At 38.3% G+C, this 17,980-nt stretch overlaps 1 protein-coding gene across 2 annotated transcripts in view; it reads left to right on the top strand.

The window, feature by feature from the left end:
* Window positions 1–17,980, top strand: part of PCDH10 (protocadherin 10) — a 171,786-nt gene that overhangs the window by 103,034 nt on the left and 50,772 nt on the right. The window lies entirely within an intron of this gene.

Below are 17,980 nucleotides of genomic sequence, written 5' to 3'. Positions count from 1 at the left end.
CATCACAGTCATCATATTATTTGAATTAACAGAAGCTTGCTGATAGTCACTTTAATATAAATCAAGTTGCTTCCTCTGGCAATACAATTAACTATGGAAACCTATTAGTAAAGCAGAAAACAATCAATAAATTAAGAATAAGAAACTTCAACTGGGTAAATATAATTAATGGTTTAAAATGTATTCAATTTGACCTCATTTAACATTAGAACTTAAAACAAGAAAAGGCTTTCTAAATGAATGGCTGCAAGAGCAGTAATTATGTAGGTGCATTATTTTTGTAATACTAGGATTGTTTGTTCTCTGTATAAGTCAATAAACTGCACCTGTGTTAAAGAAAGGAAACAAAAAGACACTTGTAGATAAAGGTGATATGTGGCTGTACAGATTGCTTATTAAGCAGCTTCAGTGAAGCAAGAATGTCATGAAAGTGAGCATTAAAGTTGTCATATCTAAATTCCAGTGTGGTGTAAAATGTATCCAGCAGTTCCTTTCTGACTGGCTTTTCATTATATGGAAATCAATTAATTACATTTCTTTTTAATATCTCACATGTTTACAGAATGCTCAGTATAAAATAACTATACAAGCTACACTGGTTAACATCTAAGTAAAAAAAAAATCATTAAAACATATAGCAGCTGGCAAACTTGACAGTAGATGTAAATGTATTAATACAATAGGAAAACCTTTATCTTTTAGCAGATGATGTTGATTAGTGATTCCAAAAACAGTTGATTGTTAACAGACCTTCTCAAGATATACTTGCAGACAGTTTATTTATATTCCTATTAGATATTTCTTTTTGTACTTTAAAAAGGCTGAATCAGTTTAACAGTGAAAAGAGAAGGCTCTTGCGAGCTGCTAAGGAGGTCCACATATGTAGGAGTAGACATAATTCTGGATTGTTTTTCTCAACACGCCTTTATTGCAAAGAAGTAGTACGTTTGCATAAAATTCACTTTAATTAGGTTTTCAAGGATCAAGTAAGTAAACTATATTGACACACCCTAACCCCTGTTAGCCATTTTGGTTTGCTCTTTTAAATGGACTTTGTTTTGCATTTGCTCTGAAACATGTCAATGAATCAGTGGTAAGCTGTCCAAACTATACTATGCTTTATTAGCTGTTAGTGGATAATAAGTTAAGGTAGCACTAACTCAGAAAAAAACAAGAGCAAAAAAACACTTTAATATTATAAATGTGACATCTTCATTTTCAAATAATATATCAAGAGTATTCATTTAAAGTAAAGAACTTTGCTGCTTTATAAGTTGGGAAAAAAGTTGTACTTTTGACATTATTTTTAACTCTTTTGCTACGGTATTCACCTTATTTTAATCAATTTGCCTAAGGCTCCACAATTTAAATGATTTCTTAGTAAACTGTGTTAAAAATGCAAAGGTAAATATTTATAGAAACCACTGATTAAACAATTATAATCTGGTCTCAAACAAGGCGATTTAAAGGATGTCAAGATAGGCTGCTGTCTTATAGCATAGTTGTCTTTTATGTTTAATAAGTGTTCATTTTAATAGCAATCTGTCTGTCTATCCATGTTGTTTTATACATATGAGTGTAGGTACATCCATTTTTATTCATCCTGTTTCAGTGACACTGAAGAGGTTAGATATCTTGAAAGATCAAGGTGTGTTTTTTTCTTTCAGGTTTTACAAGTGTTGTCAAAGGTTACTTAAAATGAGTTCATTTGCAAATATTTTCAACACATGGATATTGGTATTTAAACACGTTGAATTTATGATCATAATTTGAATAATGGACCACAATTTTTTATTCTTATATTGAGGGCATAATCATTATCCATGTATTTTCTTATTATTATCAAGATGATGGTTACTCTCATGTGGTCCTTTTTTTTTTTTTTTTTTTTTTTTTTTTAAGAAAAAAAATAGTGTGGAAAAAAATGAACAGTAAAAGCACTGAGGGTGTAGTATTTTGGGGATAAGGCTTGACAACATTTTTTAGTTTGTATAGGGATGTCATTCTGACAAATTATAAAGGAACTGTGATATTTTTCAGCTTAATCCTTTCTGATAAGTCTCCATATTTGCCACCAACTATAAACCAAAGTGAATTTTGTATGTCACTTTCATAAGTTCTTGAAATATACAGTGTTATTAAAGCCATCCTCTGTATTTAGCAAAGGAGCAGTACAGCTATTAGTTCCAGTAGCCTTTGCTTAAGTAGGTCTCCTTACATTGCTGGATTGTTAAAATATTGATTCCTCAAGAGATTTCATTTAAGATTGCAATATTGGCAATGTCTTTGTACGTCTTGCATGACTGCATCAAGAATAAATAGTAAACTTCTTGAAAAGCATTCTTATGTAGAAAAATATTACCTTTTAATGATATGTTTCAAGAAAGCCTACTTTTGTTTGAATATGAAAATATGATGGTTACATTTTTAAGCATATTTTTCCCTTGGCCCCAATAATTGTATTTCCCCATCAGTCCATAGATTATACACAAACAAAGATCATTATAATCAACAAGAAGTGAAAAACATTTTGTTCAGTGTTCATTAATGCCCCTTTGTAGACCAGAATATATGATGCAATTCTTGTTATGTTATTGCAAGTGTGAACATTTGCGTATCTATGTACCTAGCTGGTGTGTGCAGGTTCACGTCTCTAAATTATGTATTGCTACAGTCCTGTTTTCCCCTGAAGGGGGGCTCTCATGTGAGCAGTCTAGGGTGAGTAAATTGGTATCCACTGCTCTCTCACACTGCATGCCAGAGAACTTCATCAACACCCAGTCCACTAGCCAAATCCAGGCTGTTATGACCAAAACCGATATGCTATGGAGCTAGATGAAGATGCTTTGTACTTTTTTGTACTGTTTTTTTCAGTGTTTACCATTTTTTTTTTGTGAACAAAGATAATGTAACAGCAGCTTCAAAGCTGACAAAATTGCTTCAAATATTGACAATTTAATGCATTTATTTTATGTGGTCTTTAATGAAATGTTTCTATTTTGCTTTTATGCATTTTTAAGAGGAGGAAGGATAGAAATCTAAAGAATTTGAATGTTTTAATAATTATTCTTAGGTAATGTGGTATATATTTATTATGTACATATTGCCTTTCTCACGTTGATTCATTTTTGCTTCATTTTAAAGGATGCATAATTGTGTGTGTGGGTATTTGGGTGTCTCTCCCTCTCTCTCTCTCTCTATATATATATATATATATATATTTATTGTCATACCACTGGGGAAATGGATAGTTTTACTTAAAGTAAATATGGATACCACTTTATGCTTAAGCGAATGATTTGTTTTCAAAGAAACCTTATCCTTGTGGAAAATGAGGTAGAGTAGACTCACCATAGCAGCTTGCAAATCAGATACCCTTCTTGGAGAAGTCAGAGCAATCAATAAAACTGTTTTCCATGTTACAAACCTCAAGTTAGACAGATTAGCTGGTTCAAATGAAGCAAGCGTCAATTTCTGTAATACAAAGTTAAGATAATCAAGAGGGGCCACTAGTTTACTTAGAGGCATCTTATGCAAAACACCTTTCAAAAACATTTTGACATGTGACTGCCTTGAAAGAGGAGGATCCATATGCAGACATGCTGAAATGGCTGATAAATAAACCTTGAAGAAAAATAAGAAAGGCCATAGGATAGTAACTCACACAAATATTATAAAATCAGAATAACTAGCCATGAGTGGATGCTGGTTATGTTGTCGCCAACTAGAAAACCTTTTCCATTTGCTAATGATGATTTCCTAGTAGCAGGCTTTCCTGTCTCCATTAATACCTGCAACACATACTCAGAAAATGGGTGCCAAAAAGGAATTAAGACCTTATCACATAGGCTTTCAATTGAATATGATTGATATATCAAACACCCTTGTTCTTGTGAGGGTAGATGCATTCTATGAAGAATCTTGTGATAATTGCCCCTGACCATTTCTGAAAGAAGGGAGAACATTGGTTGCCTGGGCCAGAAGAGAGTCAATGCAATGATCTTGGGGGATTCCTTCTGAATCTTCAGAAGTACCCTGGATATTAATGAAAGGGTGGAAAGGGCATACAGGAACATTCCTGTCCAAAGAAAAGAAAAGGCATGTGTCTCCCAGGCCTTCTTGCTTGGAGTCCTGGAACATAATTTTGCCAGTTGATTGTTCAGAGAGGAAGCAAAGAGGTCTACTTGAGAAACTCCCCACAGATGAATCAAATCTTTAAAGACTTCTGGGTCTTGTTTCCATTTGTGAGGGCCTGCCCTGTTCATACTCAGTTTGTCAGCCACACAGTTTTGCTCTGACAGAATGTAGGACGGCTATATCCCAAGTCAACACGTCTAGTCTGCAAAGGGGGATATGACCTCAATCCACCTCATTTGTCGATGTATCATATTGCTGTGGTGTTGTCTGCAACCTCTTGAAGTGGTTCCAGGGACCAAAGATGGTTCAGAGAATTGAGTGCCTTGATCAGGGCAAGCATCTTCTTGATATTTACGTGTTTGCATCTGTCCTTGGTGTCTCACAACCCTGCACTTTTATCTCTCCTGAAACTGGTCTCCAAACAAAGTCTGAAGCCTCTGTGGTGACTGACAGCTTTGGGGCAGGGAGGAAGAAAGGGAGACCTCAATTTAAGGATATCTGTTGTATCAACCAAGTGATTATTTTCTGACAAAGCCCAGTACTGGGATCTGAAGAGATAAAGGGTGTTGATGCTAGGACCAAAGAGATTTCAGATACCACTGTATCTTTCTCACATGGAGTCTTGCCAGGGGTATCATGAGAATCATCAGTGCTATGAGCCCCAAAATCCTGAGGTATTCCCTTGCAATGACTGTAGTCTGAGTGGAAAACCTTAGAATTAGATCTAAATAAAGATCTACTTGTTCCTGTGGAAGTGAAGTACTCTGACCTCAGGTGTCTAGTTAACATCACAGGAACATAATCCTGTGTGAGGGAGTCAAGAAAGACTTTATTGGAATCCCAGCTTGTGCAAGATATATCTCATCCAAGATGGAGATTCCTGACACTTTAAAAAAGACTCTGCAAAGATAAGCAAGTCATCTAAATATGTAAAAAATGTGGATACTCTGTGGCCTAAAATGAGCTGTAATTGGAGTGAGACACTTTGTGAACACTCTTGGTGCAGTGGATAGTCCAAAGGGTAAGGCAGAAAACTGATAATGTGATCCAGACACACAGAACCTTAATATACACCTGAAGTTTGGGTGAATAGGGATGTGATGACAAGCATCTTTTAAGTCTAGTGTTACCAGGAAATTTGAAAGCTGAAGGAGAGGTAACAGGTTGTGAACTGACATTATTTTGAATTTGGGCACTATCTCAAATAGGTTTAGGAAAGAAAGATCCAAAACTGTTCTCAAAGCATTTTCTTTCTTTGGAACTAGGAACATCATTGAATAAAACCTCTTCACCACTTGGGAAGGATGAACTGGTTCTATCACTCCTTGGAAAAGCATGCATTGAAGAACAGTTGGAAACAAAACACTCTGATTTGGGATATGAGGAATGAATGCCCCCTCCCAGAAATGTGGGCTTTCCTCCCACTGCCATCTGATGAATGACTTTCACAATCCATTTGTCTGAAACAAACTGTTGCCAAAGAGAAAAATGGAGATTCAGACTTTCTGGAAGAGAAAGAGGGTCAGGGTGGGAGGGGGTCACAAGGCCTCTTGAACAGTAATTCAGGCTTGTTGGAATGTCCTTGGTTTTGGGAGGTTTGAGACTCCTTTTTGGAGCCTCCTTGCCATTTATTTTTAAAGTGTTTACTTGAATTATGTTAAGAATGTTTATTCTGTTTTTTGCTAAAATTTTATGAGGAGAAAGAAAATCCCTTGGATAGTTTGAAAGAGGAGGTCTGAAAAATCTTAACAATTCTCTGGATTAGCTTGCCCATTTCATAATACTTTTTGATAACCTCTACAGTAGAGGGGCCAAACACTAAATCTCTACCAAGGGGAGAACATTGTCTGTAAAGTTCTGATAAAGCAGCCAAGCAAACCTCCATAAAACCATACCAGTGGTCAAAGTCCTGGAAGAAGTATCAACAAAGTCATATACACACTTGAACAATGAGTAGTGACCTGTGCAGTAGAAGAAACTAAGTTATTTTAAGCAGATTTGTTTTCACAAGAAACTGTAGAGAAAACATTTCTCATACTTTCACAAAATGTTAGAATAAACTGTAACATATGGGCCTAATAAATTAAAATTCTGAAATTCAAATTTGAAGAAGAATATACTTTTTTCCTATACCAATCAATACTTTTAGGTTCATAGGTTCTTAGGTAGGTACTAGGCTATCTGCCCTAGGGCATTTATAAGCCTAACCAGAATGTGTTGGCTTTCGTCTCCCTTTTAGACTAGATTCCTGAGCCTCTGTCCAGCAGGGCCATAGAAGTGATCCCAGGAGTAAATTTATGATTTCCCATCTACTCATCAAGATTTCTCTTGAAGAGGGTCAGCGAGGGGCTCTGCCTAACATGGACTGGGATTCTATTCCAGAGCGAGGGAAGCCTTTGGGATATGAATCTATCCCTCCAGCATGTCCTATTTATTGTTGTGCTAAGGTTTAAATCCCTGGAGTGTGTAGCTCTAATGGATCTGGTTTTCTTGAGATGGAGCATGTCCAACAATTCTGGGTTAGACATGGCCTTGTACGTCAGGCAGAGATAGCCTCTGAGTAGGCGGTAAGTGACTGAGTAGAGCTGGAGTTTCTTTAGTCGAGCTGCATAGGGCATCTGTTTGAGCCCCACAATCCTCTTGGTGAGGTATTTTTGAGGTCTCTCCAGCTGTTGCAGGTGTCGGGTAAGGTACATCCCAAATGGGGCATTGTACTCAATTATGGGCCTGATGAGCAATGAGTAGAGGGGCACAATGACCTCTCTTGATCTAGATGTGAACCCTTTTGTGATTAGGTGAGCTATATAGAAGGTTTTTCTAACCCCTTTGGCAATGTGATTGTCAGAGGAGAGGTTACTATCTACTTGGGTCCCCAGATCCCTAATTACTTCTTTCGTACTTAGTGGATTACCTCCTATGTGGTAGTTTGTGGGCACTTGGTTTTTCTCAAAGGGGATCACTATGCATTTTTTGGCATTTAGCTTGAGGTCATGATTCTGACACCAGGTATCCATCTCCATAAGGTCCTTCTGGAGGATGATTGTGTCAGCCGGCGAGTCGATTATGGCTCCCAGTTTGCAATCATCTGCGAACTTGGTAAGCCACAGTCCTCCCGTGTTTGCCTGTACCTCAGAGAAGTATATACCGAACAAGAGAGGTCCCAGGACTGAGCCCTGTGGGATGCCACTTGTAACCGGTTTAGAGTCGGACATGGCACCCACGACTCTGACCATGTGAGTTCTATCCCTGACCTAGTATGCAACCCATCTTGTGACATATGGGTTAATATTTAAGCTGGTAAGCTTATTTATGATGCCAGAGTGGGGTATTGTGTCGAAGGCCTTAGCGAGGTCCAGGTAGGCTGTGTGGACTACCTTTCCCTAATCTATGGCTTTGGTTACTATTTCGAAGAAGTCAACTAGGTTTAAGAGGCAAGATCTGCCTTTAACAAAGCCGAACTGGGTAGGGTCTAGTGTTTGGAGGTTCCCAATGTCTTTGTTTATGAGATCCATGATGATGTGCTCCATAGCCTTGCAGACCAGGCTAGTCAGGCTTATAGGGCGATAGTTCCCAGGATCCGTTGTGGTGCCACCTTTGTGCAGCGGGATCACTGTTGCTGTACGCCATTCTTTGGGTACATAACCTGTGGTAAGGCTGAGTTGGAACAGTGAATTTATGTGAGGGTTTAGTTCATTTTGGAGCTCATGTAAGACGCAGCCCGGGATACCATCCGGTCCCATTGATGCTGTGTTTTTTACTTTGGAGAGGGCTGCTTTCACCTGTGTGTCTGTGATGTCTGGGGAACTGCATTCTTCTGGGATAGACACTGGTCCTTTTGGGGGGGGGGTAAAGTTTGCACTGAACCTGTCTGCCAGGATGTTGGCAATGTCAGTGGGTTCAGTGTGTTTTGTGCCATTTTGCACCAGCTCAGAGCAGATCTGAGAGTTGCCACCCTGATTCCTGAAGTAGCTAAAGAATGCCTTGTGATTATCTTTAGAGTCTTTGGCGATTTTTCTTTTCAAAGCTAGCCTTTGATGATTTTATGGAGGATCGAAGTTTCTTGCTAGTACTGATCAGGGATGCCTTCCCTTTTTGGGATTTTGCCTTATCATGTAATAGTTTCCTCCTTCTGTTGTATAGCTTATTTATGGCCGGGGTCCACCAGACTGGTCTCCTGTTTTTGGTTTTACTTGGGATGACACAATCCATGCATTCCTGTAGGTGTTCATAGAGTGCATTTGTAAAGGATTCTGCAGTTTGGGGAGCATTTTCCATTAGCCTGGAGGCTTTGAAACTTTCCACCTCTGTCTTGAGAAGTGTGAAGTTTGCTTTTGAGAACTTTTTCACAGTGGTTTCCTTGGCTGGGGATGGGGTCGGGATGTGGATGTCCATTGTGATTAGTTTATGGTCTGATCTTACCAATGAGGGATTTACCTCTGGTGTGGAACATTGATCCCCCATGTTGGTGATGACCAAGTCCAATATGTTGTCCCCTCTTGTGGTAGTGGTGACCAGTTGTTCCATGGCATTTGAGTTTATAAACTCCAGGAACCATTGGGAGAAAGAGTTGGGACTTGAGTAGTTTTCCCAGTCAATGTTTGGGTAGTTGAAATCCCTCAATATCATGGTGTTTGGTGAGACCTTCATATTCTCCAATGTTCTCAGGAATGCCGAGTGGGGGTCCTGAGACAAAGTGGGTGATCTGTAGCAGGCAACAAACTGAAAAGCAGTTTTACCTACTGTTAGTTGCACATGGATGGTTTCCGCTGCCTAGTGCAGTGCCACTAACCTGGAGGTGTGTGTATTCTTGATGAAAATGGATACTCCCCCGCCTTTAGTATTTCGGTCCAAGTTCTGGGGCTGAAAAGAATGGTATGAGTTGAATCCTGGTAGTGCTGGGGTGCTCTCTGGGGCCTTGAACCAGGTTTCTGTTACTGCACAGATATCGATTTTCTCCATACTGAGGAGTGCCTCGAGTGTGTGCATCTTGAGGTTTAGACTTCTGGCGTTGAGTAGCATTACCCTTAGTTTTTTGTTTCTGGTATTGTCTATGGAGGTGGGTTTGTCTTTTGAGCCTTGCCTAAAAAAGGCACTATGGGGGTGGCAAGAGTCTTAGCCAGTATTTGAAAGCTTAAGGGTGCAAGCCATCCCTGGCAAAGCAACGTGGCTTGTTGAGCATGTCATCCCAGGCTGACAGACACTGGATCCCCTTTGAATGACACCAATAGCTTAGACAGTTGTTAAAATTGATCATTTTGTCTTTATACTGTGGCATCATTCTTGGTGAGGGCAAGATGCTTCTCAGGGTCAGGGTCATACCAGCCTCGGCTACATGATCAGAGAGCTCCTCTATGCCTCTTTTCATGTAGTCCAGGGAGGTACATCTCAGGTCATTCACACCAACATGGACAATGACAGAGTCATATTTGTACCTGCTGTGGAATGACCTGAGTGTTTGTGTTATGTGGTGGATCCTGGCACCCGACAGGCAGGTTACAGTGACCTTCTTCTTGTTCAGTCTGGTGAGTGGGACGTCATTGTGCCTGACAATAGAGTCTCCAATTACTAGTGTATTAGGTGTGTTATTTAGCCTTAGGGGCTGCAACTGTGTGGCACAATGACTTTGTGAAGTATGTGATACGTGAAAGTTGCTGTGGGGTAGCGGTTGCTTGGATGTCTGCTTTGGAGGTCACTGTTGCTTTGGCATATTTTTATTTAGAGCCTCCGAGTATGTTTTTTGTGAGTTTATTTGTCTTGTTTGCTGGTGCGATTGGTCTAGGTGAGACTGGTCGTGTGGTGCGAGTGGTTTCCTTCTCCTCCTGACTGACTGTGCCAGTCTTGGGTTGAGAGAGCTTGGCCTCCAGTTTGGCTGTATAGTTGCATCTCTCACATATATTTGAGTTTGTTGGAAGGAGGAGAGGGTTGTCTGTGTACATAAGGCAATTGTAACATTGCCTCAAGATTCCCAGATTCACCAGCTGGACTGGGGAGTATACCTGAACCTGCACTTTGGACAGTTTAAAGAACTGATTTGTTGATTGTCCGGAATGGACAAATAGGGAGCCTTTTACTTCTGGATAGTATAAGGGGTGTAATGCTAAAGTTTGTTAGTGCTTACTGAGACATTTGAGCAAGTGCTGGGCTGTAGAATAAAGGTTGAGTGCTTATTTTGAGAGTTTGACGAGTTCTAAGGGAAAAATTGAAGAGCAGACTTTGTGGAGCCGGGAATAGTTTAAAACTGATTAAACGGCACTGAGCGATGTTGTGCGACATTGCGTGATGTGAAAAATCACGCAAAACCGCTCAAATGCGGGTTTTAAGGCAGGGAACTTGAAAGAGATAGGAATTAGCCCAAAATGGCCAATAAGCTACTAGTTGTTGGGCTGAGACCACTCCTCCAGGGACAGATAGGCTGCTCAAAGCTCCCCACTCTCACTGGTGAACAGGGAAGCTTCCTTCTATCCAAGTAAGGACATGGGCAACACAGGAACTTATACCACAGCCCAAAATTCAGCAAAACCTGAAATCTGGACTACTCTAGTTCAAAAAAGGTAGGAAACAAGGATTATTTTTAGTTTTTTTTTTTCTTTTTTTCAACAAAACAACAGTAACTTAACAGAAAAACACTGTAAATGCTTTAAACAGGCTAGCACACTTGAGTGTGTAGCCTACAACAGTTAAACAACACAAAAATGATTTAAAGAAGTGCAGCAACAGTAAAAATGCAAAAACAAGCTTTTTCAGATAATAGAAAAGCTAGAAACTCACTTTTTGGTGAGAATATGCAGTCACAAGTACAAAGGCAGAGAAAAAAATACTTAATCTGTTTAAAGTCTCTCTTTTCATCTCTCTGTTGCTTGTAACACTTTGCAGGACCACGAGGAGCTGTGGTGAGTCTGAAACAAGTGCAAAACCGTGAAAATGCTGGTTTTAAGGCATGGAACTTGAAAGAGGAATTAGCCCAAAACAGCCAATAAGCTACTAGTTGTTGGGCTGAGACCACTCCTCCAGGGACAGATAGGCTTCTCAAAGCTCCCCACACTTACTGGTGAACAGAGAAGCTTCCTCCTATGCATGTAAGGATATGGGCAACACGGGAACTTATACCACAGCCCAGAATTCAGTAAAACCTGAAATCTGGACTACTCTAGTTCAGAAAAGGTGGGAAACAGGGATATTTTTTGTTGTTTTTTTTTCTTTTTTCAACAAAACAACAGTAACTTAATTATTATTAGAAAGACTAGGATTGGATTGTAGCAGCAGAAGAGTCAACTAAGGCTATATCTGCTGGATCAGTTTGCGAATAGTATATAAAAATGTAAAAGACTGAGGAACTTTATACAGCCTATGTGCCTTTGTAGGGGCAGCTGGCTGACTAGCTGGATAACTGCAGTCAGTAAGGCACGCATCTTCTACAGCAGACAGCACAGAAGGAGTGGATGTAGGTTATGGAAAATAACAACTTATCATTTTTGATGGACCAATAAACCTCAGTGAAATCCCATTGAAAACACTGGGACATTCTAGCAACAGTCTCAGAGAAAGAGCAACCCTACAGACAGAATCAGAAGGCGAGTTCTGCTCTAAGTCTAAATCAGAAATCTGAGGACAAAACCCTGAATCTTCCCTACATTTTCCTATTCAGATACAGAATTTTGATTGTCTTCAGGAAAGGAGGCTTCCCTCTTTCTTTAACTGGAAGATACTCCACAAGAAGGATCAGTAGCCTGAATCAAACAACTGGGCCAGTCCCTGTAAAGTACTCCTATCTGAAGAAATTTGAGGAGGAAGTGATACATGCTTGGTATTCTTGTTTCCTTTTAACAGAAGAAAAAGGGGTCACCTGGATTACTAATGGAGTCACTGCTTCCCCAGGGATGGGCACAGCATTCTGACAAAACAGGGAAACCTTCCCTGTTCCCTCTCACAAAACTGACAAGAGAGTTTCACCCTTGCCCACTGAGAGGTCCCCAACAGCTGCAGAGAATATGGCTAACCCCTGGTCCACTGTGGCTATAGGTGCTACACCAGACTGATCTGGGCAAAAGAAGAATGGTCTGAAGTACAAGTGGCCACATCAGAGTCACACACCTGTGGCTGAGGCAAATTGCTAACCAGCTGTGGTGGTAAAGGCTGTTTGCTTAACTTTTTCTTTTTGTGGCTGGAAGAAGGGCTGATCAGGGGACTGACAAACTTTTCCATGGTCAAGCCAAAAATGATGCCTCTATGCTGGGGAAAACTACCAGTCTACATAAATTACTTTTTTTTTTTACAAAAAACCCCACAATAAATGGCAGTTTTGAATATTATGGCAGCCCTACAACCTTAAAATAAACAATTTCTCTGCAGAAAATATTTTAGCAGTTAGATAGCACTACTTTTACAATGACAGAAATGAGTGCTCTGTTTAAAAGTATGCTACAGTCTCGAGAAAATCCGTTGAAACACAATACTCATGTCTTTAAAATAACTTTCCCGAAGTGGAGAGGAATGAAACATGAGTAAAATAAATAAGAAGATAGAAGATTTTTAACCAAAGGGAGCCCAACTGCCCAGCTAAGGAAAACACATGCTGACTGTCAAACCTCAAAAGCCACAGAGGAGCATACTGTTCTGTGGCAGTAAAGCTCTGAAGGCCTTCACACTCAGACTTGTCTTTCAGTCAGCTCAGTTTGAGCTGCTTGACAGTTTGGGCACAAGGAAGATCTCCTGAAGCTTTGGAAGCTGTCCAGCTATTATATCCTTGGCAGGATATAACCGTGTAGCTAAGGCTACTGCAGCAGTGGTCAATATGAAGAACATATATGTATACGTATGAAGATTTATATTGTATGCATTTGAATGTATGTACATATGTGTGTATATATGGAGAGAGAGAGAGAGAAGGATATATTTGTGTGCTTGTAAGTAATCATACATATATACATATCCATATATAGACATATAGATAAATATAAATATACACACACATGCGTGCACACACTCATACACACACACACACACACACACACACACACACACACACACACACACACACACACATAGAGAGAGAGAGCAGAAAACAACTAGTGTACAGAAACAATGCCATCACATGAATTACTGAAATACTATAAATTCCTTTAAAAAAAGTTCTAGACTCTGAAATTCTTATGTGCAATGGTAACCTATTCTAAATTATTGGAATGAATTGTGTTAAGTATTCTGTTACACTTTGGTTCTACTTCATTTGAAATTCATTTATAAGCTATGATGATGGGTTTTAGTACTCTGTGCTAAATTAAGATTTATTTTACATTCTTCATCTTTCAGTACTTTATATGACAATGTTAATTGTTCTTATTGATGTCTATGCTGAAGAGAATATTAAGTTCAAATTTTGGCATACTGTATCATATATTGAGCAAATCACCAAATCTTGTTAGTGAATTTCTGCTGAATGGATTCTAATGTTGTTAAGTTAGGTTGAAGTATATAAAAAGAGTTATTACACACTTACAGAGGTCTTATAAATGTGTCATAAAACTTATTAGATAATTTTCATCTCTGTTGGTAATATTTCTTAACAAGAAACAAATTTGCCTACGTGTGGTGTTGACTATCATGTGCCCATGTTCTGCAAATATAACTTAGTATTAATAATTATACCCACATCGTTGTCCAGTATGGCTTTCTCTATACATGTCCTGAAATAATACAGGCCTTTTTAATATATTATTAGAAAAATACATCTTGCATTTTTTCACTATTAAACTTTATACCCATTTCTAATGCTGAATCTGATATTCCTTATAAATGTTTATGATGTCTTGTAAATCCTTTTACTGACAAAAGTAGATCCATTTTTGCAGTCACTTGTACATTTTTATTTATTTTTTTTATCCAGTAGGGGTTCTATCAGGGTAAATTAGAAAATACTGTTTTAAGAAGTAATTGTCTTTGCACAGATCCCCGTGGCATTCTTGAGATAACACTTTATTTATTTATTTATTTATTTATTCTGAATGGCATCTATGAATGGCAGTATCCTGCTAGCTATATAATTATTAATCTGGTTATGTATGAATTATAATGAATTGTATTAATATTCTTGCAGAAAAGAGTCATATATATTTGTTTGGTCCAAAAATATGACTGTGCAAGCCAATCCTAGATCAAATGCTAATGTTACTTGATCATAAGTTGGTTAATGTGAATCTACCCTCATTGAATCCATGTTACTGTAAGTCTACTGGTTTCATCTTAATATCCTTTTTCAGCAAATCTATTGTGTGTCTTTCAAAGAATTTGTTCCATATTAGTTTTTGACTGACAGGCCTATATTTACTAATATCTAGAGTATTTAACTTTTATAAATGGAGGTAATATTTGTCTCATTCCAAATATTATGAACTGTACCTGTTTTAAGTAAGTTGCTAAACAATTTATGCATCCTTGATAATAAATAATATGAAATGTGTATCATTAAAGCAGCTGGAGTAATATCAGGTCCCATGGAGTTTTTTTTTTCACTTACCATAATTCCTTGAATATACTGATCTCTGGAATTTTTGGGCAGGTATTTTTGATATTGATAATGATTTATTACCTTAATTGTCAACTTGCAAGGTCAAGACTTTTTCCTCCTAAGGAAGGAAATTATTCGCTAAATTCATTAGCTATCTCTTTTTGATTTGTAGTTGTTCTCCCATTTATTGATATGATTTTTGTATTTCTTAAATGAGTTTATATAACCAAATTATGCCTTTTTGTTTGTTTTATTATTGGCAGCCTTAGTTTCAAATTGTACTCTTTTGTGTGTTCTTAATTTCTGTCATTCATGAGTTATCTTGTATAAATGTTATATTTATTTATAACATTGGGAAATTTGTTATGTGTTCTAATTCCTTTTTTGTATACCCTTACAAGTGTTTATCCACCATTAAGGGAATGTGATTTCAGTTCTCCTTGTCTCCAAGGTTAATTCCACATTATTTTGTAGTATTCCTTGTAATGTATTATATTGCTCTTTGACTCTGATTGGTGCTATCTAACAGCCATCAAACTCACTGCTAGTTGTTTGACTGTTCAGTAACACGAGATCTGCAAAGATGTATTTTTGTTCATTTATGGTATTTTAATTATTGGTTGTAGAATTATTGTATGATTTTCATTTCCCAGTGTTGTTGATATTAGATTTAAAGGCAGTAACACCATTTTATATTTATTCCTACATTTTACTTATTGTATACAGAATAAAATAAGTGACAGAAACAACCTGATTTTAATCTGTCAGGTATCTTACATATTTTGGCTCAGGTATAATAGGAAAAATACACTAGACAGAATGACAATGTATGACAGCTCAGGACCCCATATTTATAACATTTTAGAAGGGGAATAATAAATGCCTTGATTATTGTATTTCTTTCACAGAAGTTTTAGAATATTGTGAGTTACAAAATTCCATAGTGGTGAATAAGTTGCCTTAAATGTGCCTTGGAATGAATTATATTTCATATCTGATACCGTCGATGGATGGACGATGTTCACAGTTTTAATTCCATTTTTTCCAAGCCATAATCAAAGGCTCTAGATAGCCTGTAAATTACATTTGTAGCTCTTCACAGCATATTGCTGGCTTTTGTTTCTAGTTTCTGAAATAGTGGATTTTTTTGAGGGGGTGTTGTATTTAGGGACATTAGAAAGAATATTTTGGGCATAGCCCTGGTGGTGAAGTGGTAGCGTTGTTGCCTCACAGCAAGAGGTTCTCCTGTTCGATTCTCGGCTGGAGTGCCTTCTGTGTGGAGTCTGCATGTCCTCCCCACGATCAAGTGGTGTTTGAAAGACATGCATAAATGGGCATGCCTTCGCTGAAGGTTGGGCGTCGGGCTAGCAACTCGGCACCATAAAAATCTACTGCCAATAATTAGCGGACCAGAGTTTCGCTGTGGCGACCCCTAACCGGGAAAAGCCAAAAAGACAAACACATAAACAAATAATATTATGGGCCCAATTCCAAAAGACCTGCTCTCAGTGTAAGTGCCCCAGTGTAAGCCTGTTTATAGCTAGGCTTCACATTGAAGTACATTACTTGCACTGAGATGAAAGTCTTTCAGAATCAGGGCAGACTTGCACCAAGACCAACTCTTTTGGAAACTGGTCCTTTGTATTTGAAATTAGCTGTTTATCTGTGCTACTTTGTGATCTATGTGATATGCAGTATTATACAGACATAGAGTTACACATTACTGAGTTGGTAATATATAATATGCAGGAGTACTTTTACATATTATTAAACTGCTATGATGTAAACTAAGATATCTGCAAGAAATAATAACAGTAATGCAGTAATGTATGTCAAATAAATTAATTTACCTATATTGCTTAAATGAAAGAGTGTGACAGTTGCTCTGCCTAGTATATGAAAAAAATCAACTGAGGAGTAGAAAGGCAAGAGAAAACACTTTTTAGTTTGGGTTCATAACCAACAGTTGGAGCAAAATTTAGTGCCCACGTGTCAGTTTTATATCTTTCTTTTTAAACTTTAATTTGGTGAAGTTGTTTGATTCACTAGGTTAGATACAATCCAGTATCTACCCTCAGTGTAATAAAAAAAATGTCACTATATCTGTATGAACTCCAAATTTCTTTACCTAACTGTAATAAGCCAGTGCCAGTATTTTTCAAAGAAAGGGCAAAGACCAACCAAGAAAAAGAGGAAAATTGTTCCCATTCCCATGTTCAAACAAGATAACAAACAATCGGATGTTGTCAGTTTTCATTTATCCTTGACCTATGTGACTCAGAACCAGCTCAGTTCTTATACTAGATTGCAAGAACCAAAACCTCTCAAGCTAAGTCCTTACCCAGAATGCCCCTGTCTAGATTACCTCAAATCTCATTTACCGCTCTTCCTCATTGGATGCGTTAGCTGAGACTTTCTACATTAAGTAAAATTGTAATCATTTTTAATTCAAATTTCCTTCAGTCCCTCTTTTCTTTTTACCAACCCAGTTAATACTTTTCATGCTTTTGTTTTTTCTGCTAGTATCCCTTTCTTTTACACTTCACTGTTGTTGTCTACCATTGTTTGTAGTTTCTCTTTACTTATATAAAGTGATTTTCTGAGTTTCTTTTGTAAGCGTGTCTGTCCTTCCAACCTTTGTGCCCTTTGGTACCTTTCCTAGCATCTTTGGTAGCCCTACACTTTCCCCTTTCTACCTCCTGGTAGTTCTGGCCTACCATTGTTGGTAGCGCTTTTTTTCTTTTTCTTTCTTTTTTTCTTGCTGTGTGCTTGTGGCTGTGTGTGTTTCTGTAACTTGACTTGGTGTCTAGTCAAGATGGTAGACAAAGGCAAAGCCACTACGGGATTTAAGCAGTGCTGTGATTGTAGCAGGAAAATGTCCAGTTCTTATGGGCATATGGCTTGTGTCTACTCTTTGGACCCAGTGCACTTGCAAGAGGATTGTGCTATTTGTCAAGCTTTTACTCATCTGGCCCTTGTAGAGAGAAAGCATAAATTTATACTTAAAGGTCTGATTAAAATATCCTTTAATGAGGCTTTGTCCAGTCAGTCAAAAAAATCAAAGTCTGACATTTCTTCATCTTCCTCCTCTTCCTCTTCCTCTAAAGTGGATCATGGAAAGAAGAGGAATCTGTCAGTGCTGGCATCCCCTTCGGCTCTGGCATCAAAGAGACCTAAATCTTAGGTTCCCTTGCACTCAGAAGAATCAAAGCTAACCACTACAGATGCTATGGTACTGACTTCGGTGACACCAACTGTGAGCCCACTGATGGTTTTGGTGGCAGCAATTATGGAACCGATCGCCCTGGTGCCAGCACCTCCCCCGGTGCTGGTCCTTTC

This window comes from Protopterus annectens, chromosome 2.part0 (assembly GCF_019279795.1).
Source record: "Protopterus annectens isolate FY-2018-M chromosome 2.part0, PAN1.0, whole genome shotgun sequence".
NCBI lineage: Eukaryota > Metazoa > Chordata > Ceratodontiformes > Protopteridae > Protopterus > Protopterus annectens.
Note: the sequence above shows the minus strand (reverse complement) of the source record. Positions and strands in the feature narration are given on the sequence as shown.